Source organism: Macaca nemestrina, chromosome 4 (assembly GCF_043159975.1).
Source record: "Macaca nemestrina isolate mMacNem1 chromosome 4, mMacNem.hap1, whole genome shotgun sequence".
Classification (NCBI taxonomy): domain Eukaryota; kingdom Metazoa; phylum Chordata; class Mammalia; order Primates; family Cercopithecidae; genus Macaca; species Macaca nemestrina.
In genome coordinates, this window is record NC_092128.1 from 128,133,241 (window position 1) to 128,158,775 (window position 25,535).

The 25,535-nt window shown below is 43.1% G+C and overlaps 2 pseudogenes; one reads left to right on the plus strand and one right to left on the minus strand.

The window, feature by feature from the left end:
- Positions 1 to 8,182: 8,182 nt before the first annotated feature.
- Positions 8,183 to 9,263, plus strand: LOC105495919 (nucleophosmin pseudogene; annotated as a pseudogene).
- Positions 9,264 to 12,217: 2,954 nt separating this feature from the next.
- Positions 12,218 to 13,667, minus strand: LOC105495944 (suppressor APC domain-containing protein 2 pseudogene; annotated as a pseudogene).
- Positions 13,668 to 25,535: the final 11,868 nt, after the last annotated feature.

Below are 25,535 nucleotides of genomic sequence, written 5' to 3' on the forward strand. Positions count from 1 at the left end.
ATTGGGCACCCCTATTAGCCCACCAGGTATGAAAGCAGGGTGGGGGCAGTGGTGATGTCAAGGGTGTCACCTTGTCGTGCCCAGCACTGGGGGGCTGGACATGAGCTCATGCACTCATACCCACCCTCCAAAGTCCAGCCTCTCACTTTGGCCAAAGCTGGCCAGGAACTGGGGCCTTGGGACAGAGGGGACAGACATCTCCGTGCCGACTCCCTGCAGCATCCTCACGGTTGGATGTCACTTCTGCCACTGCAGGTGCCACATCAAATGCTGCGCCCAGGTGGCTCCAGCTGCGATCTTCAGGAAGCGGGGGCAGCAAAACCAGGCACTGGCCCCACGGTGCCACTCACACCTGTAGACCACTTTCCACCCAGGCACCCGTTCCGCGTCCTTGAAGCCTCAGCCCTCTGAACCTTTGCCTTGTGCTGGCTGAGTCTTTCTTTGCCTCACTCTCCAGGAGCTCCGGGGAGGTGTCGGCCACAGCGGCTGCAGCCAAGCAGAGCACAATTACGCAGGCCGAGGTGCCCAAGGTGGGGAGGGGACCTTAGCGTCTTCAGCTAGTGCCCTCGACTACCGGCAGGCACGCTCCCTGCCAGGTCTGTGTATGACACCCGCAGAAGGAGGGTTATGAGAAGCAGGCTGCTTATCACAACTCCAGTTCTGGGCCCCCAGATGTGGGATAGAGGGGGACAGGCAGAACTGGGATGTGACTGTAATGGAGATGGGTCTGTAAAGGGCTGGCTGGGAGCTCCAGTCTCCTCTTTCCTTGGTAGGAGGCCTGAGGCCCATCTGCAGCTCTCTTTGACTCCTTTTATTCTGCAGAACACCCAGACCCCAGCCTTCTCATGGGAATCGTAAGATGCATGAGGCCCAGGGTTCTTTCAGCCTCTTCCCAACCATGGTCTTTCTATGTCCCCTGTATATTTGGGAGACAGGAGGCACTTATTATAAACTCAAATTCCACCCACCTTACAGTTAGTCCTAGGATCTGTCATCTTGGTCAGAATCCCAGAGAGTGCCTCCCTACGTAGAAGAGGCCATTGGGCATCTTATCCCACATTCTGTGGACATGACCTGCTATGATGTCTGTCTACTTTGAAGGAGTGTCTAACTCATTGAATAGAATTGAGGCCCGGAGATCTATATGCTATAGTCATTAAATTATGCCAAAGTTCTAGAAAAGTAACCACACAAAGTTAACGGCTTAGTATTTCTGTGTTAAATGAAAGAATCCCAACCAGAACCTTCTTGAATATCTAAGTGGGCATGAGACCCCTTTTCTAGCACCCAGGGATCCCTAATCTGCCTATATAAAGGATGATGACAGCCAAGCACGGTGGCTCATGTCTGTAATCCCAGCACTTTGGGAGGCCAAGACGGGTGGATTACCTAAGGTCGGGAGTTTGAGACCAGCCTGACCAACATGGAGAAACACCTTATCTACTAAAAATACAAAATTAACCAGGTGTGGTGGTGCATGCCTGTAATCCCAGCTACCTGGGAGGCTGAGGCAGGAGAATCACTTGAATCCGGGAGGCAGAGATTGTGGTGAGCTGAGATTATGCCATTGTACCCCAGCCTGGGCAAAAAAAGTGAAATTCCATCTCAAAAAAATAAATAAAAATAAATAAAGGATGATGACTAGCTGGAAAAAAATCCCTCACACTTTCTTTAAAATAGAAAACAGATTATTAATTTATCTTATTGACTAAAACAGATTTGCTTTCTATGTGCTGTGTGCTCTTTTGCCTTTTACTACAGCTCACACTTTACTCAAGATCAGATAATTCATACTAGAGAAATACTATACATGTAATGGATGTAGAAAGAGTTTGATCTAAAATATAAACCTTAGAAATAACCAGAATTCATAGAGAATTCTTCCATAGGGAAACTTTTCAAATGCAATAAATGTGAAGAAGTATTCAAAAATCAAGTCTAAATGAACATCAGAGAATTTTTACGATAAAGTACAAAGGCACTAAATTTTTCAAAGTTTACATTAAACAAGAATGTTTAATATAGAGAATAATCTAAAGTCAAAACAATGAGATAATTTGTTTGTTTGTTTGTTTGTTTGTTTGAAACAGAGTCTGGCTCTGTCGCCCAGGCTGGAGTGCAGTGGCGCAATTTTGGCTCACTGTAAGCTCCACCTCCCGAGTTCAAGCGATCCTCCTGCCTCAGCATCCTGAGTAGCTGGGATTACAGGCACCTGCCACCACGCCTGGCTAATATTTGTATTTTTAGTAGAGACGGGGTTTCACCGTGTTGGTCAGATTGATCTCAAACTCCTGACCTCAGGTGATCCACCTCTCTTGGCCTCCCAAAGTGCTAGGATTACAGGCTTGAGCCACCATGCCCAGCCACATGTGGAATTTTATTGCTGTGCTTTTTTATATGAGGCATTATAGTATTTTCACATAGTATAGTTCTCTGGATAGAAAAGCTCAAAAATTGTGATTCCTTGGACAGTCACTAAATCTTCAAGCAAAAACACATTTTTACATTCTTTTTACATTGATTACAAAAGACCATATGAAGAATCATTTTTAATATTAACTTGTTACATACTTGATACACTTTACTTCATTTTTATGTTCTTGAGGGAGGGAAATTAGAATTCAGTTTATCACTGGACATTCAGGAGGCAAGTCAATCTTTTTTATTTCCTTATAAAATTAACATCTCCATAAGCTGTTAAACAGAAGGTTATCTTAATTTTTATTGCAGTAGAAGGAAATATATTTAAAATATTTATAGATTTGTAGCAAATAGAGACTCATTATTTAAAGGATAAATAACAATTTTTTCTTTTGTTATTTTTGCCAGTTTAAGGCAGTAGCTGTGTATGTCATATAAATGTCTTCCTACCACATCAAAAATGTTGCTTTTAAAATTTTTGTTCATAAATTGAGAAGGAAGGAATTTTCTCTATATAAGTTTATATCATTGAACACATCGACATCAAAAAGAATATTAGAATCCAGCATGAAGATAATGACTAATAAAAATGAGGCACATATTTTGTAAAACCATAATCAGATTTGAATGAGGAATGCTTTCCATATCCTCAAAAGAAAAACTGTGGCTTGGGTTTTATAGTGTTCTGAGACTGAAGTATTAAGATCCTATTTCTATAAGCAAGATCAGTCTTACAAATTATGCCACAACTAAGAGCTAATTCATTCATTCTATGTGTGCCACTAAATCAAGAGATTGAGCAAGTCAAAAAAATTTTACAGAAATTGGAACTGAAATAAACAGTAGCAGAACTAAAAAAATATAATAGAAATGTTTAACAGGAGACTCAATCCTAAAGAAGAAAAATTCAGCAAACTCAAAGACAGGCTATCTAAAAGTAACCAATCATAAAGTGAGCAAATGTACACATTTCAGAAATTTCAGAAAAAGGGAGAAAGAGGAAAAGGGATTTAAATATATAATGTCTTATGTGGGGAAAGGAAAGAGAGATCATACTGTTACTGTGCCTATGTAGAAAAAAGTAGACATAAGAGACTCCGTTTTGTTCTGTACTAAGAGAAATTCTTCTGCCTTGAGATGCTGTTAATCTATAACCCTAGCCCCAACCCTGTGCCACAGAGACATGTGCTGTGTTGACTCAAGGTTTGATGGATTTAGGACTGCGCAGGATGTGCTTTGTTAAAAACAGTGCTTGAAGGCAGTATGCTTGGTAAAAAGTCATCACCATTCTCTCATCTCAAGTACCCAGAGACACAATACACTGCAGAAGGCCACAGGGACCTCTGCCTAGGAAAGCCAGATATTGTCCAAGGTTTCTCCTCATGTGATAGCCTGAGATATGGCCTCGTGGGAAGGGAAAGACCTGACCATCCCCCAGCCCGACACCATAAAGGATCTGTGCTGAGGAGGATGAGTGAAAGAAGAAAGCCTCTTTGCAGTTGAGACAAGAGGAAGGCATCTGTCTCCTGCTCCTCTTGGAAATAGAATATCTTGGTGTAAAATCCGATTCTATGTTCTATTTACTGAGATAGGAGAAAACCACCTTAAGGCTGGAGGTGAGACATGCTGGCGGCAATACTGCTCTTTCTTGCACCCAGATGTTTGTGTGCATGCACATCAAGGCACAGCACCTTTCCTTAAACTTATTTTATTTATTTATTTATTTATTTTCGAGACGGAGTCTTGCTCTGTCACCCAGGCTGGAGTATTTATTGATCATTATCTCTACCATCTCGGAGAGGGGAAAGAGAGCCCAGGGGACCCACACTCAAGTTCCCAGGCCGGAGTGCAGTGGCCGGATCTCAGCTCACTGCAAGCTCCGCCTCCCAGGTTTATGCCATTCTCCTGCCTCAGCCTCCCGAGTACTGGGACTACAGGCACCCGCCACCACGCCTGGCTAGTTTTTTTTCTTTTTTCTTTTTTTTTTTTTTTTTAGTAGAGACGGGGTTTCACCATGTTAGCCAGGATGGTCTCGATCTCCTGACCTCGCGATCTGCCCATCTCAGCCTCCCAAAGTGCTGGGATTACAGGCTTGAGCCACCTCACCCATCCTCCTTAAACTTATTTATGACACAGAGACCTTTGTTCACATGTTTTCCTGCTGACCCTCTCCCCACTATTACCCTATTGTCCTGCCACATTCCCCTCTCAGAGATGGTAGAGATAATGATCAATAAATACTGAGGGAACTTGAGTGTCGGTCGCCTGGGCCCTCTTTTCTTTCTCTATACTTTGTCTCTGTCTTTTATTTCTTTTCTCAATCTCTCGTCCCACCTGATGAGAAACACCCACAGGTGTGAAGGGGCAGGCTACCCCTTCATCTTAAAACTTTCCAAATCTAGAAAAGAATATGAACATCCAGTTTTCTGAAGCTCAAAATACCTACAGCAAGAAGAACCTAATAAAGTTTGCCCTTGGACACATTATGATCGTCAAAACACAAAGATAAAGCACAAATCTTGAAAGCAGCATGAGATAAATTCTTCATATAGAAGGAAATCTTTATAATGGTATCAGTGGATTTTCCAGCAGAAACTTTGCAAGAAAACTGGGAGAACATATATTCAAAATGCTGAAAGAAGGAAAAAAACTGACAATTAAGAAGAGTTTAACCAACAAGGCTGTTCTTTAGAAATAATAGAGGTCAAGACATTCCAACATTTCGAGACAAAAAAGAAGGTGAGGGAATTTATCACACCTCAACCTGTCTTGTAAGAAATGCTAAAAGGAAGTCTTCGTATTGATATGATCGAATGTAAATAATATGAAAAACATTAAAGTATAAATGTTACTGAAAATGTAAATACTTAGTGAAATTTAGAACACTCTAACACTGTAGTGGTTTTGCACAAGTCATTTTGAACTTTAGTATAAAATCTATAAAAATATTAAAAATGAAATAACTACAATAATTTACTCATGGACACACAACATAAACAGTTGTAAAGTTTGACGTATATAGTATAAAATCTATGAAAGGGAGAAAATTTGTAAAGTTTTTCTATGCATAGAAGTTAAATTGTCATCATCTTAAACAAGATTGTTAAGATACAAGATGTTTTACATAAGTCTTATGATAACCACTAGGAAAAAAAAACTGTAGTAAATACACAGAAGAAAAAGAGAAAGTAATTAAAGCATATAAAAACAACAAAAATGAAAAAAACTTAAGCTTGGGTGGTGGCTCATGCCTATAATCCCCGCACTTTGGGAGCAAGATGGGAGAATCATGTGGCAGCCACAACTAAGGGCTCTGTCGGGTGTCTGCCATAGAATCTCTATACATCAGGTGCCTAATAAGTGCTGAGGCAGGTGAGGCTCCTGGGCAGATGGGTGGGCGACCTATAGACCTGCTTGCTTTGAGCACCTCCACCAACAAATGGGCCAGGCCTCCACTTTTCTTCCTATCTGTTCCATCTCATTTGATGTGCCCAGTCACTCTTTGCAGTTGGCACTGTTTGTGTCCCATACCCACTGTCTGCATTTGGACAGGGAAGGCTGGTGGGTGAAGAAACTCATCCAAGTCGCACAGTTGGTGAAACGTGGAGCTGGGATAAGACCCAGATCACTAGACTCTAGTCAGGGAATGGCTGGTCTGAGACAGCTGGTGCCAGAGGCATGGCCTGACCCTGCCCTGCCCTAAAGAGCAGAGCTGCTCACCCCTTCCATCAGAGTCAACTGCTCTGCCAGCAGCTGGGGAGGGAATTCCATGTCAGGCAGCTCTGCACTGGGCTGGTTTTTTGCAGTTGCAATGCCTCAGAAGAGTGCGCAGCTGAAACCAAAACACCTAGGCAAGGGCAGTGTGGCTATGTGATGGGCCTGTTACTGGGGAGGATAGGCTCCCCCCTCAGTGGGTGCAGTGGAGGCTGGCAGCTGTGAAACGTTGTGGCCCACTTGCCACCTCCCTTCCTCAAAAACAGGGTGGATTCCACTGTTGGGGTGCATGAAAGTGCCTGGTCTCCACACTTCCTCCTTGGCCTTGTGGCAGCAATAGCAGTGGCAATAGTGACTGTGGCAGGAGCCCCAGGGTGGACCATTGGCCTCTGGAGCCAGGCTCTCAGAAGAATGCGGGCCACAGCTGAAATGCTCAGGCAGGAGTAGGTCAGCTGCACTGTGGACTCAATACTTGGAAAGGCAGGCCTTGTCTAGTAGGACTCAGTCATCTCACAGATCTGTAAGGCTCTTTTCATTTTTCTTCAATCATTCATCTGAAACGTTGTCTTTAGATTGGTTAATTTCTAGGGCTCCATCTTCAAGTTTATTTCTTCTGTTTCTAATCAGCTGATCCTCTCAACAGTACTTTTTTATTATCATCTTTCTATTTGGTTCTTTTCTAATTTCCATTTCTCTGCTGAGATCCCACATCTGCTCAATCATTATGAGAATATTTTTCTTTACTTCCATGACCATATTTATAATAGCTGCTTTCCAATTCTTGTCATCTTATTACAACACCTTGAACACCTTGGAGATAGCTTCTAATGCCTGTTTTAGTTTTAGTCTTGTATATGAATTACATTATCCTGCTTTTTTCACACATCTCATGAATTTTAAAATTATGTGCTGGAAACTATAAATAATTATAGAGACTCTGGATTCTGTTGTGTTTCTTGAGGAGTATTATTATTTTTCTAGAAGAACTTAATTTGAACTCAACTCCAATCCCAAACCCTATCTCCCCTACAGTGGACAAAGCTGAAATTCTTATTCACTTCTTACCCACCCATGTATTATACCATATGTATTACATATAAATTATATTTCTATATAATTACATATCATATTTTATCAAAAATGTAAAATTTTTCCAGTGAGAGTCTTGTTAAACAAGCTATTTCACTCTTACCTGAAGCCAGAAACTCAGTTTTGTTTGCTTTTTGATTTTTTTCATGAATGGAATTAAATACTATGCATGCTTTTTAATCTGGTTTCTTGTATACAACATTGTGATATTCATTCATACCATTGTATGTATGTATATATTTTTTTTCAGTAAGGAAACTTTTGGTGATCTGACAGGAAAATGTAAAGACAGTTTGAAGTTAGAGTTATTCTTTAACATCTGTTTTGTTGACAAGGACTAAGAGGAGGCAATTCATCTGTGCAAGATTACCTAAGAAAATGAGCGCACTCATTATAAACTTCAGAACCCAGCTGTGGCGACTCTGCTGTTTTTCAGGAATTAGGTACATTTAGTTTTTGCCTTGGTGGCTCCCTTTTCTAACAATCCCAGGGCCAGGGCCATCCTGCTTCTACAGGTGACATGACAATTATGGGCGTGAGGGAGATGAACTCACAGTATCCCTTCCTTATAACCATGGTTCAGGGACCACAATTCATACACAGACTCACTCCAAGACTCAGCCGGGTAAGCGTCTGTTTCTCAGCTTCTTTACCAGTTAGTGATCAAGACTCAGGTGGGATGATGTCTGTAATTCTCTCACGATTTGTTCTTACATCTCACTGAATTATAACTAGTCAGTAGGTATTTCCAGATGAAATATTAATATTATGAATATATAAATGTATAGATTGGTGGAAGAAAATTTGAAATTATGTAATCAAGCTAGAAACCATCATTCTGAGCAAACTATAGCAAGGACAGAAAACCAAACACCGTCCCTAGTGTGATTCCGTCCTGCACGGCTGTTCTCTGGAGCAGCGTTCCTTTCTCTCCGTCCGCCTTCTCTCCCACCTAAGTGCCTGCCGCCACCTGATGGAAGATTCGATGGATGTGGACATGAGCCCCCTGAGGCCCCAGAACTATCTTTTCGGTTGTGAACTAAAGGCCGACAAAGATTATCCACTTTTATGAAAATGAGCACCAGTTATCTTTAGGAACGGTCAGTTTAGGGGCTGGTGCAAAGGATGAATTGCACATTGTTGAAGCAGAGGCAATGAATTACGAAGGCAGTCCAATTAAAGTAACACTAGCAACTTTGAAAATGTCTGTATAGCCAACGATTTCCCTTGGGGGCTTTGAAATAACACCACCAGTGGTCTTAAGGTTGAAGTGTGGTTCAGGACCAGGGCATATTAGTGGACAGCACTTAGTAGCTGTGGAGGAAGATGCAGAGTCAGAAGATGAAGAGGAGGAGGACATGAAACTCTTAAGTATATCTGGAAAGCGGTCTGCCCCTGAAGGTGGTAGCAAGGTTCCACAGAAAAAAGTAAAACTTGCTGCTGATGAAGATGATGATGATGATGATGATTTTGATGATGAGGAACCTAAAGAAAAAGCATCAGTGAAGAAATCTATATGAGATACTCCAGCCAAAAATGCACAAAAGCCAAATCAGAATGGAAAAGACTCAAAACCATCATCACACCAAGATCAAAAGGACAAGAATCCCTCAAAAAACAGGAAAAAACTCCTAAAACACCAAAAGGACCTAGTTCTGTAGAAGACATTAAAGCAAAAATGCAAGCAAGTATAGAAAAAAGTGGTTCTCTTCCCAAAGTGGAAGCCAAGTTCATCAAATATGTGAAGAATTGCTTCTGGATGACTGACCAAGAGGCTATTCAAGATCTCTGGCAGTGGAGGAAGTCTCTTTAAGAAAATAGTTTAAACAATTTGTTAAAAATTTTCCGTCTTATTTCATTTCTGTAACAGTTGATATCTGGCTGTCCTTTTTATAATGCAGAGTGAGAACTTTCCCTACCGTGTTTGATAAATATTGTCCAGGTTCCATTGCCAAGAATGTGTTGTCCAAAATGCCTGTTTAGTTTTTACAGATGGAACTCCACCCTTTGCTTGGTTTTAAGTATGCAATGTTACGATAGGACATAGTAGTAGCGGTGGTCAGACATGGAAATGGTGGGGAGACAAAAATATACATGTGAAATAAAACTCAGTATTTTAATAAAGTTAAAAAGAAAAGAAAAGAATACCAAATACCGTGTGTTCTCACTCATAGGTGAAAATTGAACAATGAGAACACTAGGACACAGGGTGGGGAATGCCACACACCGGGGCCTGTCGTAGGGTGGGGGTAGGGGGGAGGGATAGCATTAGGAGATATACCTAATGTAAATGACAAGTTAACAGGTGCAGCACACCAACATGGCACATGTATACATATGTAACAAATCTGCATGCTGTGCACATGTACCCTAGAACTTAAAGTACAATAATAATAAATAAATTATGTAATCATATTTGAATTTGAATTTTGTTTGACTATTTTCAATTTTAATAAATTAGTACAACAACAAATTGTTTTATGCATTTATACAAATCTTTACATTTTAAGACACTACAAATCTGCACTAATTCAGAGTGATGTATTTATACCACTTTCGGCTTAAGTTTGGAAATGCTGTAGTGTATTTATAATACTTAAGGATGGTTTGAATGATCACCTGATAAAACTAGATTTTTTTTTTCATGTTTCCAGAAATCTCTTTTATTTCTTTAGATATATAAAACACTGTTCTTTTATATTCTCTCTGATAATTCCAGTATCTGTATCTACAGTCTACGTGTTGTTTCTGCTGGGTCTCATAGTGTATTGTTGTCTTGTGATGTTTATGAATTTTAAAACGGGAGATCTCATTTTCTTTTCTTTCTTTCTTTCTTTTTCTGTAGAGATGGGGTTTCTCACTATGTTGCCCAGGCTGGTCTCGAACTCCTGGCCTCAAGTGCTGGGATTCCAGGTGTGAGCCACCGCGGTCGGTGGAGATAGTCATTTTCCTTGGAACCTGATCAACACAAAATCCTGAGGCCTCCTGTGGTTGTGTTCCTCTGGGGCAGATTCTCAACCAGGGACACTTCTGCCCACAGGGACACATTTTGACATCCTGAGACAGTTCTGAGTGTCACAACTGTGTGTGCACGCACTTGTATGTACCTGCACATGCTACTGGCATCTCGTGGATAGAGGCCAGGGATGCTGCTCATATGGTGCAAGGAGACTGACCGACCCAGCATCACTAGGGCGGGCTCCAGGCAGGGTCTGCATGTGCCTCTGCCAGCCACCTAGACCCTGCCAGCCGGGAGCCACTTTAAATTCTCCCCTCGTAGTCTGCAGGGCCATGCACTAGCCTGATTGCAAACTGTAAACTTGGAGGACCTATATTTTTTTCACCTTGCATGGAACACCAAGGCTGAGAGGCAGTTTTTCCAGAGATGCCAGCCTGTCTCACATTTCCTCTTTAGCTGCGGGGTCCAGCTCTACATGGGCTGTTTCTTGATGAAGTTACCCCAGGACAGACACTGTTCTGTCTTCTGCTTCCAGTCCTGTAAAGAGGCTAGGATCCCCCAGGGCATGGCAGGCACCCTCAAAGGCAGACGTGGGGAGGCCCTGGTGGGCAGACCCCAGCCTGCTGATGGGGGGCTTCTCCCCAGCTGCCGCTGGCCCACCCACTGCACTGCAGTCCACCCGGTGCTGGGGCTGTGGGGCACAGGCCTTCAGGACCCGCTCCTTTTCCCACCCAGGATGTCCAGGCCTGGCGTCCTTATGTCTCTGGAAAGCCCACTCCCATCCTCAGGGTAGGAGGACAGCTGTACGCTGGGCTGGCTTGGGCCTGTCCTAGAACACCCCTGCAGCCCGGGTGCAGCAGGGAATGCGGCTCTGTGGGGTTCCTGTGGGCAGGTTAGCATGGAGTTGGGTTCCGGAAGGGAGTTGCTGCCCTGCCTGCCAGGACCCCTCCTCTGAGACAGGGGTGCCTTGTGGAACAGTGCACCAAAGTGCCCTGGGCACGAGGGGTCCCTGCACCCCCCACACACTGACCCTGCATCGGGGTCCGTGCACCCCCCCATACACTGACTCCTCATCAGGGTCCCTGCGCCCAACACACACTGACCCTGCATTAGGGGCCCTGGGCTTCAGAATCCACCTATGATGTTGCCGTGTCCCTGGCTCTGGTGGCACTGGGGCCCTCCAGGCTGGGCTGAGCATGGGGCCCCCACCAGTGCGTATCCCAGAACCAGCGGGAGTGGGCCTGGGCAGGGGGGCAGGGAATGACACCAAAGGGGACCTGCCCCAGCCTCCTCCTGTACCCTGGGGATTCTCCTTTTCCTTGGCTGAGGGAAGTGGCCTCTCCCTAAAGAAACCTGGGTTCAGGCTGGGCGTGGGAGGAAAGGGGGATGAGCAGGACCCCAGACCTTGGGAATCCTGAGTGGGGGGTGACAGACTCTGCCTATGACGTGCCTGGAACTGTCTGGAGGCCCCTCCTGGGGACAGGGCCCTCCTGGGGAGCCAGGCTCACAGGTTGCTTTGTGGCACTCAACGTGGGGCAGCCACGTTGAGTCCCACAGGATGAGGAAGGCCATCACCTGGCCAGGATGAGGAAGACCATCACCGCGGGGTCTGCGGGAGGCACACGCAGGCCAAGCTCTAGTCCACCTGGCTCCCCGATCCGCTGCAGCCAGAGTCTCTCAGGCTTGGCCGGGACCTGAAATCCGACCGCCATCCCTGGGGCTCCCGTGCCAGGCGGGCATCCCCTGCCTAGAGGTCATCCCCACCCCCTCCATCTGCTCCCGTCCGGGCGACAGCCACTTTGTCCTGGTGCCGTGGTTGAGGTCGGGGGAAGCTGCCCTTGGACCCGCAGGTCTCGGGCGCAGTGTCAGCGCCGCAACCGAGCCGCCAGGCGCCCTCTGCTGGCCTTTGTCGGAATTGCAGCCTGGAGTGAGCAGTTCTTTTCCCTGGAGATGGGACCCCAGGGCAGGCAGCATCGCTGGAAGCCAGGGCAGCCAGAGATCTGGTAACTCGTGGAGGGGTCCCCCACTGTCCACTCACAGCGGCAGTAGTAGCTGCGGACTATGCGGACTCAAGAGAGCCCCAGCCCATGTCAGCACCTGAGGCCAAAACCGAGTCAAGGGCTCGGTGTCCGGGCCAGCTGGGGACAGGCCTGGGGAACAAAGATGGAAAGGCGGACAGGAAGGCGCCGACTCCTGGACTGCCTGGGCCTGCTGGGGGTCTCCAGCCAGAGAGGTTGGGTGCGACAAGGCGCCCGCCCTCGAAGGGCTGAGTGCCAGGCCGGCCCTGGGGGCCCACTCAGTCCACACCGGCAAGATGAAGGTGGAGTACAGAGACCTCGCCTCCTGCTGGCTCAGGGCACCGGCCTCAAACAGCTGCTTAATGAGCGCCGACTTCTCCTGCTCCAGCTGCGTGATGCACTCACTCTTCTCGGTCACCTCCTGGGTGAGGAGTCGATTCTGCTCCTTCAGCATGAGGATGATCTGCTGCTGCCATCCGGGAGACAAGGTGGACGTCAGGACAGAGCAGGCGGTCCGGAGGAGGACGTGAGCAGGGCCTGGCTGGCCCAGGCCGCAGCCAGCAGCTCCCCCCGCCACCGGGCCACCTCCTCTACTTTGGGCAGTAGCCGTCCCAGTGGGCGAGGGCTCCCCACAGCCCAACGTCGGCGCTGGCTCTGCTCTGGCCCAGGCGGCACTGGCACTCCTGCAGTCGTTGCAGCTGCTGCTGGTACCAATTGCGGCCCGGCGCCATCATCTCCAAACCCTGCAGCAGCATCTCCCTCTCCTGCTCCAGTTTCTACATCTGCGTCAGCAGGCCGCAGTCCACGCCGCTGGTGATGGTGTGCCTCCGACCTTCCCCTCGGGCACGGGGGGGCAGCCGGGCATCCCCTGAATCCGCCTCCAAGACCCTGCAGGCCGCTGCACCTGCGTCGGCGCCCTGACTCCGTTCCACCGCCACGCTCTGGGACCACTCGGGCTCTGCTGGGCAGGGCGCCGCCTTGGCGGGGGCGTACAGCTGCTCCAGGCTGCGGGCCGGGCCTCTGGGACCTGTCAGAGCGGCGCGAACGCCCAGGGACAGGGGCTTCCTCTCCAGGACCGTCAGCAGATCGACAGCCGGTGCAAACAGCAGGCGCTGCGGCGGCTGGTCTCCGGGCCCGGCCCTGGCGCGCGTGGGGTCCCGGGTGCGGCCATCGGCTCTCAGCAGCTAGGTGCGCAGACCGGCAACGAAGCGCTGGAAGGTAAGGTAGCAGCTAGCTGGGGCCACCTGACTCAGGCCTTTCAGCACCCCGCTAGGCAGCCCCTGGGCTTCGGCTCTCTGCCAGCGGGACTGGATCTCTCGCAGGTGCAAGCAGCCGCGCCGCCGGTGGTCAAGGATGTCTAACAGGGTGAGCAGGCTCTGCAGGAAGGCGCGCGGCAGCCCATCCGTGCCGCGCGCGGGCTAGGCGGGAGACACACAGCCCTGCTCGGCTGTCGCGGCCCGGGCCATGGGCTCCCGGCCTCGGTCCCCTAGACCACCCGTGTGAGTCCCCGCGCGACCCCACCGCGGGGCCAGCCCGGCGCACTCCCAAGACTTTCAATATACTTCGCATTAAGAAGATTTTAGTAGATGACCTTAATAAAATTACTTTTACTCCTATTATACTAATTGCTAATAGGGAGGTTTGTTTGTTTGGTTTTGCTACCACAAAACTATCTGAAAAGAACATCTTCTGCTATGTGTCTTATATAATTTTTATAGGATACATGAAACGTTGTATGCATGAATGTGATACTCAGCATGATGTCAGAGTGATGTGATATGACAGCCATTCAATGCCTTATTTTTTTTTCCAAAATACTTCTGGTGATTGCTTTTTCCATTAGCACAAAATCTACTTAAGTTCAGTTCTACAAACACCCATGATTCATTTTTATATACGTGTCACAGTTCTGGATGGTGAAAACTAAAGGAATGCAAAAAGTGAAAACTAAATGTTTACTAAAGAAGTGTGTCCTGAGGGCGTGCCCAAGATGGCAGAATAGAAACAGCTCCAGCCTCCAGCTCTCAGCCTGAGCGACACAGAAGATGAGTGATTTCTGCATTTTCAACTGAGGTACCAGGTTCATCTCACTGGGGCATGTGGGACAGTTGGCGCTGGTCCTGGTCCACAGGTGCAGCCCGACCAGCCAGAGCTCAAGCAGGGTGAGGCATGCCTCACCTGGGAAGCACAAGGGGGAAGGGAATACCTTTTTCTAGCCAAAGGAAATTGAGGCACACAACACCTGGAAAATCAGGTAACTCCCACCCTAATAGTGTGCTTTACTAAGGGTCTTAGCAAACTGCACACTAGGAGATTATATCCCACACCTGGCCCAGAGGGTCCCACATCCAGGGAGCCTCCCTCATTGCTAGCACAGCAGTCTGAGATCTAACTGCAAGGTGGCAGCCACGCTGGGGGAGGGGCACCCACCATTGCTGAGGCTTAAGTAGATCCCAACTCCAATTGGGTGGAGCCCACCACAACTCAAGGAGGCTGGCCTGCCTCTGTAGACTCCTCCTCTGGGGACAGGGCATAACTAAACAAAAAACAGCAGAAACCTGGGCAGAGGTAAATGCCCCTGTCTGACAGCTTTGAAGAGAGCAGTGGATCTCCCAGCACAGAGGTTGAGATCTGAGAACGGGGAGACTGCCTGCTCAAGTGGGTCCCTGACCCCTGAGTAGCCTAACTGGGAGACATCCCCCACTAGGTGCAGACCGACACCTCACACGGTAGGGTACACCCCTGAGACGAAGCTTCCAGAGCAAGAATCAGACAGCAACACTCACCGTTCAGCAATATTCAATCTTCAGCAGCCTCCGCTGCTGATACCCAGACAAACAGGATCTGGAGTGGACCTCAAGCAAACTCCAACAGACGTACAGCTGATGGTCCTGACTGTTAGAAGGAAAACTAACAAACAGAAAGGACACCCACACCAAAACACCATCACTATGTCACCATCATCAAAGACCAAAAGCAGATAAAACCACAAAGATGGGGAAAAAGCAGTGCAGAAAAGCCAGAAATTCAAAAAATCAGAGCACATCTCCCCTTCCAAAGGAATGCAGCTCATTGCCAGCAACGGAACAAAGCTGGACGGAGAAAGACTTTGACGAGTTGAGAGAAGGCTTCAGTCAATCAAACTTCTCAGAGCTAAAGGAGGAACTATGTAACCAGTGCAAAGAAACTAAAAACCTTGAAAAAAGATTTGACGAATGGCTAACTAGAATAATCAATGTAGAGAAGTCCTTAGAAGAACTGATAGAGATGAAAACCATAACACGAGAACTACGTGACAAATGCACAAGCTTTAGTAACCAACTCGATCAACTGGAAGAAAGAGTATCAGCGATTGAAGAACAAATGAATGAAATGAAGCGAGAAGAGAAGTGTAGAGAAAAAAGAGTAAAAAGAAATGAACAAAGCCTCCAAGAAATATGAGATTGTGTGAAAAGACCAAATCTACATCTGATTGGTGTGCCTGAAAGTGACGGGGAAAATGGAACCAAGTTGGAAAACACTCTGCAGGATATCATCCAGGAGAACTTCCCCAATCTAGTAAGGCAGGCCAATATTCAAATTCAGGAAATACAGAGAACGCCACAAAGACACTCCTCGAGAAGAGCAACTCCAAGACACATAATTGTGAGATTCACCAAAGTTGAAATGAAGGAAAAAATGTTAAGGGCAGCCAGAAAGAAAGGTCGGGTTACCCACAAAGGGAAGCCCATCAGACTAACAGCAGATCTCTCAGCAGAAACTCTACAAGCCAGGAGAGAGTGGGGGCCAATAGTCAACATTCTTAAAGAAAAGAATTTTCAACCCAGAATTTCATATCCAGCCAAACTAAGTTTCATAAGTGAAGGAGAAATAAAATCCTTTAAAGACAAGCAAATGCTTAGAGATTTTGTCACCACCAGGCCTGCCCTACAAGAGCTCCTGAAGGAAGCATGAAACATGGAAAGGAAGAACCAGTACCAGCCATTGCGAAAACATGTCAAAATGTAAAGTCCATTGCTGCTAGGAAGAAACTGCATCAACTAACGAGCAAAATAACCATCTAATAACATAATGACAGGATCAAGTTCACACATAACAATATTAACCTTAAATGTAAGTGGACTAAATGGTCCAGTTAAAAGACAAAGACTGGCAAATTGGATAAAGAGTCAAGACCCATCAGTTTTCTGTATTCAGGAGACCCATCTCACATGCAGAGACACACATAGACTCAAAATAAACAGATGGAGGAAGATCTACCAAGCAAATGGAAAACAAAAAAAAGCAGGGGTTGCAATCCTAGTCTCTGATAAAACAGACTTTAAACCATCAAAGATCCAAAGAGACAAAGAAGGCCATTACATAATGGTAAAGGGATCAATTCATCAGGAAGAGCTAACTATCCTAAATATATATGCACCCAATACAGGAGCACCTAGATTCATAAAGCAAGTCCTTACAGACTTACAAAGAGACTTAGACTCCCTACAATAATAATGGGAGACTTTAACACCCCACTGTCAACATTAGACAGATCAACGAGGCAGAAAGTTAACAAGCATATCCAGGAATTGAACTCAACTCTGCACCAAGCGGACCTAATAGACATCTACAGAAATCTCCACCCCAAATCAACAGAATATACATTCTTCTCAGCACCACATCACACTTATTCCAAAATTGACCACATAGTTGGAAGTAAAGCACTCCTCAGCAAATGTAAAAGACAAGAAATTATAACAAAGTATCTCTCAGACCACAGTGCAATCAAACTAGAACTCAGGACTAAGAAACTCAATCAAAACCGCTCAACTACATGGAAACAGAACAACCTACTCCTGAATGACTACTGGGTACATAACGAAATGAAGGCAGAAATAAAGATGGTTTCTCTTTGAAACCAATGAGAACAAAGATAGAATATACCAGAATCTCTGGGACACATTTAAAGCAGTGTGTAGAGGGAAATTTATAGCACTAAATAGCCACAAGCAAAAGCAGGAAATATCTAAAATTGACACACTAACATCACAATTAAAAGAACTAGAGAAGCAACAGGAAACACATTCAAAAGCAAGCAGAAGGCAAGAAATTACTAAGGTCGGAGCAGAATTGAAGGAGATAGAGACACAAAAAAGCCTTCAAAAAAATCAATCAATCCAGGAGCTGGTTTTTTGAAAAGTTGAACAAAATTGATAGACCACTAGCAAGACTAATAAAGAAGAAAAGAGAGAAGAATCAAATTGATGCAATAAAAAATGATAAAGGGGATATCACCACCGACCCCACAGAAATATAAACTACCATCAGAGAATACTATAAACACCTCTACATGAATAAACTAGAAAACCTAGAAGAAATGCATAATTTACTGGACACTTACACTCTCCCAAGACTAAACCAGGAAGAAGTTGAATCCCTGAATAGACCAATACCAGGCTCTGAAATTGAGGCAATAATTAATAGCCTACCAACCAAAAAAAGTCCAGGACCAGACAGATTCACAGCTGATTTCTACCAGAGGTATAAGGAGGAGTTGGTACCATTGCTTCTGAAATTATTCCAATCAATAGAAAAAGAGGGAATCCTCCCTAACTCTTTTTACGAGGCCAACATCATCCTGATACCAAAGCCTGACAGAGATACAACAAAAAAGAGAATTTTAGACCAATATCCCTGATGAACATCTATGCAAAATCCTCAATAAAATGCTGGCAAACCAAATCCAACAGCACATCAAAAAGCTTATCCACCATGATCAAGTGGGCTTCATCCCCAGGATGCAAGGCTGGTTCAACATACGCAAATCAATAAATGTAATCCAGTATATAAACAGAACCAAAGACCAAAACCACATGATTATCTCAATAGGTGCAGAAAAGGCCTTTGACAAAATTCAACAGCCCTTCATGCTAAAAACTCTCAATAAATTCGGTATTGATGGAACGTATCTCAAAATAATAAGAGCTATTTATGACAAACCCACAGCCAATATCGTACTGGATGGGCAAAAACTGGAAACATTCCCTTTGAAAACTGGCACAAGACAGGAATGCCCTCTCTCACCAATCCTATTCAACATAGTGTTGGAAGTTCTGGCTAGGGCAATCAGACAAGAGGAAGAAATCAAGGGTATTCAGTTAGGGAAAGAAGAAGTCAAATTGTCCCTGTTTGCAGATGACATGATTGTATATTTAGAAAACCCCATTGTCTCAGCCCAAAATCTCCTTAAGCTGATAAGCAACTTCAGCAAAGTCTCAGGATACAAAATCAATGTGCAAAAATCACAAGCATTCTTATACACCAGTAACAGACAAACAGAGAGCCAAATCATGAATGCACTCCCATTCACAATAGCTTCAAAGAGAATAAAATACCTAGGAATCCAACTTACAAGGGATGTGAAGGACCTCTTCAAGGAGAACTACAAACCACTGCTCAGTGAAATAAAAGAGGACCCAAACACATGGAAGAACATACCATGCTCATGGATAGGAAGAATCAATATCGTGAAAATGGCCATACTGCCCAAGGTTATTTATAGATTCAATGCCATCCCCATTATGCTACCAATGACTTTCTTCACAGAATTGGAAAAAACTGCTTTAGAGTTCACATGGAACCAAAAAAGAGCCCGCATTGCCAAGGCAATCCTAAGCCAAAAGAACAAAGCTGGAGGCATCACGCTACCTGACTTCAAACTATACTACAAGGCTACAGTAACCAAAACAGCATGGTACTGGTACCAAAACAGAGATATAGACCAATGGAACACAACAGAGCCCTCAGAAATAATACCACACATCTACAGCAATCTGATCTTTGAGAAACCTGACAAAAACAAGAAATGGGGAAAGGATTCCCTATTTAATAAATGGTGCTGGGAAAATTGGTTAGCCACAAGTAGAAAGCTGAAACTGGATCCTTTCCTTACTCCTCATATGAAAATTAATTCAAGATGGATTAGAGACTTAAATGTTAGACCTAAAACCATAAAACCCCTAGAAGAAAACCAAGGCAATACCATTCAGGACATAGGCATGGGCAAAGACTTCATGACTAAAACACCAAAAGCAATGGCAACAAAAGCCAAAATTGACAAATGGGATCTAATTAAACTAAAGAGCTTCTGCACAGCAAAAGAAACTACCATCAGAGTGAACAGGCAACCTACAGAATGGGAGAAAATTTTTGCAATGTACTCATCTGACAAAGGGCTAATATCCAGAACCTACAAAGAACTCAAGTTTGCAAGAAAAAAACAACCCCATCAACAAGTGGGCAAAGGATATGAACAGACACTTCTCAAAAGAAGACATTCATACAGCCAACAGACACATGAAAAAATGCTCATCATCACTCGCCATCAGAGAAATGCAATTCAAAACCACAATGAGATACCATCTCACACCAGTTAGAATGGCAATCATTAAAATGTCAGGAAACAACAGGTGCTGGAGAGGATGTGGAGAAATAGGAACACTTTTACACTATTGTTGGGACTGTAAAGTAGTTCAACCATTTTGGAAAACAGTGTGATGATTCCTTAAGGATCTAGAACTAGAAATACCATTTGACCCAGCCATCCCATTACTGGGGATATACCCAAAGATTATAAGTCATGCTGCTATAAAGACACATGAACATGTAAGTTTATTGCAGCACTATTCACAATAGCAAAGACTTGGAATCAACCCAAATGTTCATCAGTGACAGACTGGATTAAGAAAATGTGGCACATATACACCGTGGAATACTATGCAGCCATAAAAAAGGATGAGTCTGTGTCCTTTGTAGGGACATGGATGCAGTTGGAAACCTTCATTCTCAGCAAACTATCACAAGAAGAGAAAACCAAACACCGCATGTTCTCACTCATAGGTGGGAATTGAGCAATGAGATCACTTGGACACAGGAAGGGGAACATCACACATCGGGTCCTATTATGTGGAGGGGGGAGGAGGGAAGTATAGCATTAGGAGATATACCTAATGTAAATGACGAGTTAATGGGTGCAGCACACCAACATGGCACTTGTATACATATGTAACAAACCTGCACGTTGTGCACATGTACCCTAGAACTTAAAGTATTAAAAAAAAAAAAAAAAGTGTGTCCTTGGTACTATCGGAGTACAGATAATGTGCGCCCTCTACAGGTGTGACTGTGCATGTGTGCATGTTCACTCGACTATACTACTAATTTGGTTTATCATATAATGATCAGGCTGTATGTTTAAGAATTTATATGTGATGATCAACATTAATCACAATGAATGGATGGATTTAAAATGATAATGATGATGATAATTTTGAATTTGAAGTAAGTAACATTGATGATGGAAGTTCTATTGGTTGTTTTTTTCAGGTACATAAAATATTTCCTATTTGCCATTAAAATGAACAGTTTCCACTTACATTATAATTCAAAAGTGCCTTCTTTGCCCAAGCTGGTATTGGAGTCTCCATCAAAATCCTCCTCCTTTTCTCTTGTACCATGAAGCTCCTGGATCTTAAGCTCACTGACCTGACCACCAGTCACTTGGCCCTCATCCACATCATGACACTGCTCACCATTGTGTTCTTGCTGTCTCGAGACATTTTTAAGTCCCTTCATTTTCAAGATGACTTTGAGTGTAAGATGCATTTTTAGCTGAGAAGGGTGATGCGGGGCCTCTCCATCGGCATCACCTGCCTCCTGAGTGTGCTCTAGGCCGTCACCATCAGCCCCAGCACCTCCTGGTTGATGAGGTTTAAACATAAATTCACAAATCACATTTCATATGCTCTTGTCTTCTTATGGTCCTTCAGTTTGTCCTGCAGTAATTACATGATCTTCTACACTGTGGTTTCTTCCAATACGACTCACACCAGTTTTCTGATGCTCAATAAATACTGCCTCATTTCCCCAAGGAAGTCCATCATCAGCAACCTTGTTTTTCTTACTCTTTCATTATCCAGAGATGTGTCCTTTGTGGGAATTATGCTGTTCTCAAGTGAATACATGGTGACTCTCTTATGCAAACATCAGAGGCAATCCCAGCACCTTCACAGCACCAGGCTCTCCCCAAGAGTTTCTCCAGAAAAAAGGGCCACCAAGACAGTCTTGCTGTTGGTGAGTTTCTTTGTGGTCATGTACTGGATGGATTTGAGTCTCTCATCCTACTCGATCCTGATATCAATGTATGACCCAGTCATCCTGGGTGTCCAGAGGCGTGTGACCAGTGCCTATGCCACTGTGAGCCCTTTGGTGCTAATAAGATCTGAAAAAAAGATAATTGATATTCTGCAAATGATGTGACAGAAGTATTGTATATTTTTTCTATGCAAGTACTTGTCTGAAAAGGAGATTCTAACATCAGTTAAATTATTCAAGTATCAGAGGATTTGATATTTTATTTCATTGCAAACACCATTATTTTATGTAAATCATTTGGAAACTGATGCTGCCAAAGGCTTGATGGATCCTTTAGTTCATTGTCCACTGTGATTTCATAGCTCAATATGTTTGCAGTTTTTTGCATTTCATTTTGATTTCTTGAACTTCATTTTAATTTTTTCTTTTTGAAGCATATTCTTAATAACCTCATATTGGTAATAAGATTTCTCATTTTTTTTACTTTTGAAAATTATTTAGTGCATCCTTACTCATTCAAAATATGTTAGTGAAGTATCTAATTATTTGTTGAACAGTAACTTCTCTCAGAACCCTTACTTATTTCTCTGTTTTCTGGCTGAACACAGGCTGTGGAGAGTTTGCTCTCACCTTCATTGGTTCTCTCGTCTTTTCTTTCTCATGGCTTTAAAGATTTTTTTCTTTTCTTTGGTGTTATGCAGTTTGACTTTTATTTCTGTTCAGTATTTTTCATTGGTGCTCACTTAATCACAATACACTTCTGCATTTAAGGGTTCCTATCTGATATTCAGTTTCAGAAATTTATAAATATTTGTTATTAGTGTGATTTGTTACTTGTATGTAAGCTAGTGAAACCAATGTATTTGATTTCATCTCATTTTATTCTTTGTACATGTATAATCACATTTGTATTGTGATCATTTTGTTTTTCTGTAGTTTTTTATTTATTCATTTCAGTATTCTAATTCATTAATCCTGTTATTAACTTGGTCTAATTTAATAATTAAACCATACATTGTATATTAAGTTTAAGTTTCAGTTGTTCAATTTCTATTTGAGTCTTTATAAAACATGCCTGCTCAGTGTGTGTGTGCGTGCGTGCACGTGTGTGTATTTGAGACAGAATCTCTCTGTCACCCAGGCTTGAGTTCAGTGGTGGTCATAGCTCACTGTAACCTCAAATTCCTGGTCTCAAGAGACACTGTCACCTCCACCTCCCCAGTAGCTGACACTACAGGCACACACCACTGTGCCTGGATTATTTTTCATATCTATTTATTGTAGAGACAGCTTTTGCTTTGCTGCCCAGGCTGGTCTCAAACTCCCAGCCTCAAGTGATCCTCCTGCCTTGGCCCCCACGAAGTGCTGGGAGTACAGGCATGAGCCACTGCCCCCCGTGCCTGCTTTATAACTTCATGTGTTTTCAAAATTATTTTGATTCTCTTTCCCCATTTGTGTTACTTAATTATTTTAAATATGTTTTCAATCTGTGAAGTTTATATGATGTATAATTTCTTCTTTACCTTTTTTTGGGTAACTTATTTTGTGTGCTTCGTTACTTACAATTTGGTTCTTACATTATAGAGATCTCACATTTGAGATGGCACTAGTTAGTAATTTTCTCTGTTTATTCCAAGGGACAGAGTGGACGATCCTCACAGGCTTGAAGTCTTTGTAATCAGCCCTGCAATCAGAGCTGTACCTGCAGGCAGCTCTAACTTCTTGCTGTCGTGCCTCCTATGAATTTGCCTCTTGATTCACTTCTGGTCCTGGGAAGTTCCCATATTTTTCTACCAGCTCTGCTGGGCAGTTTTAGAATTCTTGTAAATTTTAAAGATTTTTAATTTACTACATTAAATGACCTTTGAGAATATGTTATTCTGTGCTAAAACATCAAATGTCCACATGCATATATGAGTAAAAAATGTTACAAAAATATTTTGTGTAGAACAGTGCCTCATGAGAAATTGCAATTTTTCTCATTTAAAACATCTCAATGCCCATGTATTATACACTAACATTATCTATGAAGTGTAAATATTTTCTTAATACTTGGAAGAATTTTTATGTTTTGGACAAATATCTGAAGTGACCATGCTCCACTGTAATGCATAACTCCTGCACGTGGGCAGATTTGCTGTTTTTCTATAAAATTAAGAATCTTAATTAGCAGAGTTAAATATATAAATTCAGGTCTTTTGGTTTCAGTCACAAAGCTTCCTCTTTAGCATTTCTCTGGTGCTGTAAAAGTCATCTCAGTTTGAATTTTCCATTTAATCTAAATGTCATTTAAAACAATTTTAGGGATAAAAGACTACTCATTGAGTACAGTGTACACTGCTCAGGTGATGGGTGCACCAACATCTCAGAAATCACCACTAAAAAACTTATCCCTGTAACCAAACACTACCTGTTCTCCAAAGACCTACTGAAATAAAAAATTCACATAAAATTTAAAAATACGGACTGGGCACGGTGGCTCATGCCTATAATCCCAGCACTTTGGGAGGCTGAGGCGGGCGGATCACAAGGTCAGGAGATCGAGACCATGTGGCTAAGACAGTGAAACCCCGTCTCCACTAAAAATACAAAAAATTCTCTGGGCGTGGTGGGGGGCATCTAGTCCCAGCTACTCTGGAGGCTGAGGCAGGAGAATGGCATGAACCCGCGAAGCGGAGCTTGCAGTGATCCGAGATTGCGCCACTGCACTCCAGCCTGGGTGACAGAGTGAGACTTCATCTCAACACCATAATAATAATAAGTAAAAAATAATAAAACAATCTGAAAGGAAATTTGCATGTGGCTACACATTACTTGTTGGCTATACTTTAATTTTTATTGTCATTTTACAGTGATCAAGAAATACTGCTTATAGGATTTGTGACTTTGTGAAGTTAAAGACACTAATTTAGGTTTAAAACCTTGCAATATTAAATGATTTTCTTGGTATTGGAAAATTATGTCCATCCTCTTTTTAGTGCTCAAAAATGCTGATCCTTTTTCCACTGAATTAACTTTCTAATAAAGTTTCAAACTTTCTAATACTTAACACTCTTTATTTTTTCTATACCAGACAGTTGATTTCCATGTTCATTTTAATATCAATTAATGTCATTGTAAATGTATCAGTTTTTAATTTAATTACTCTCTGCGTACACATTAAACTCTTTGGTATTAAATCTACGTGTAAATGGCTTGAAATTGCACCTAATGCATCATTAATTATATCTAAGCATTAATCACTCTGATTAATCCAATTTTCATTTCTTTCTACTGTTTTGCATTTACTGTGTCATTTAGTGTTTATCAAAATTTATAATTCCTTTCCTTCAAACATATTTCCAATATATGAAGTTTATGTGATATACAAATAGTAATATTTAGGAGGTAGTTTCAGTTTGTCATTTAGGCAAAATCAAGTTTAATGACACAGATTTCTAATTAACTTTATTCTTTGTTACCTATTTATAATATTTAAATTTAATGAGGTCATAATTATATATATACATATACATATCAATGATGACTGCAATTAAACAATTTAACATATGCATGAACTCATGTAGTTTCCTTTTGGTGTCAAAGCACCTAAAGTTTGCCGTGTTAAAAAATTACTAGTATGTCATATAAAAATAGTAACTATAACCTTTAAACTGTACTTTAGTCCCCCAGATTCATTTATTTTATAAACTGAAATGTTGACTTGTGTTTGTTTTCCCCCCAGTCATCATTCTATCCTGTCTCTATGTATTTAATCTTTTTAAAGATTTCATACATAACATAAACTATGCAGTATTTTTCTCTCTCTCTCAGCTATTTCACTTAGCTTAATATCCTCCAGGTTCATTTATGGTATCACAAATGGCAGTATCTTCTCCTTTTTAAAAGCTGAAAAGTATTATATTATATAATATATTATACACACACACACACACACAAAAACACCTCCCCCACAATTTTTTTCTCCACTTGTCCATCAATGTACAGTAACTTGGTCCCATAACTTGGCTGTTAGGAATGATGCTGTGGTGGAGCATGGGGAAGAGGGGAGTGCAGATATCTCTACAACATGCTGATTTCATTTTCTGTTGATATATAATTTACAAGAGGGACTACTAAGCCATATGGTAGTTCTAGTTTTAGATTTTCAGGAATCTTCATACTGTTTTCATAATGGCTGTACTAACTTACATTCTAAC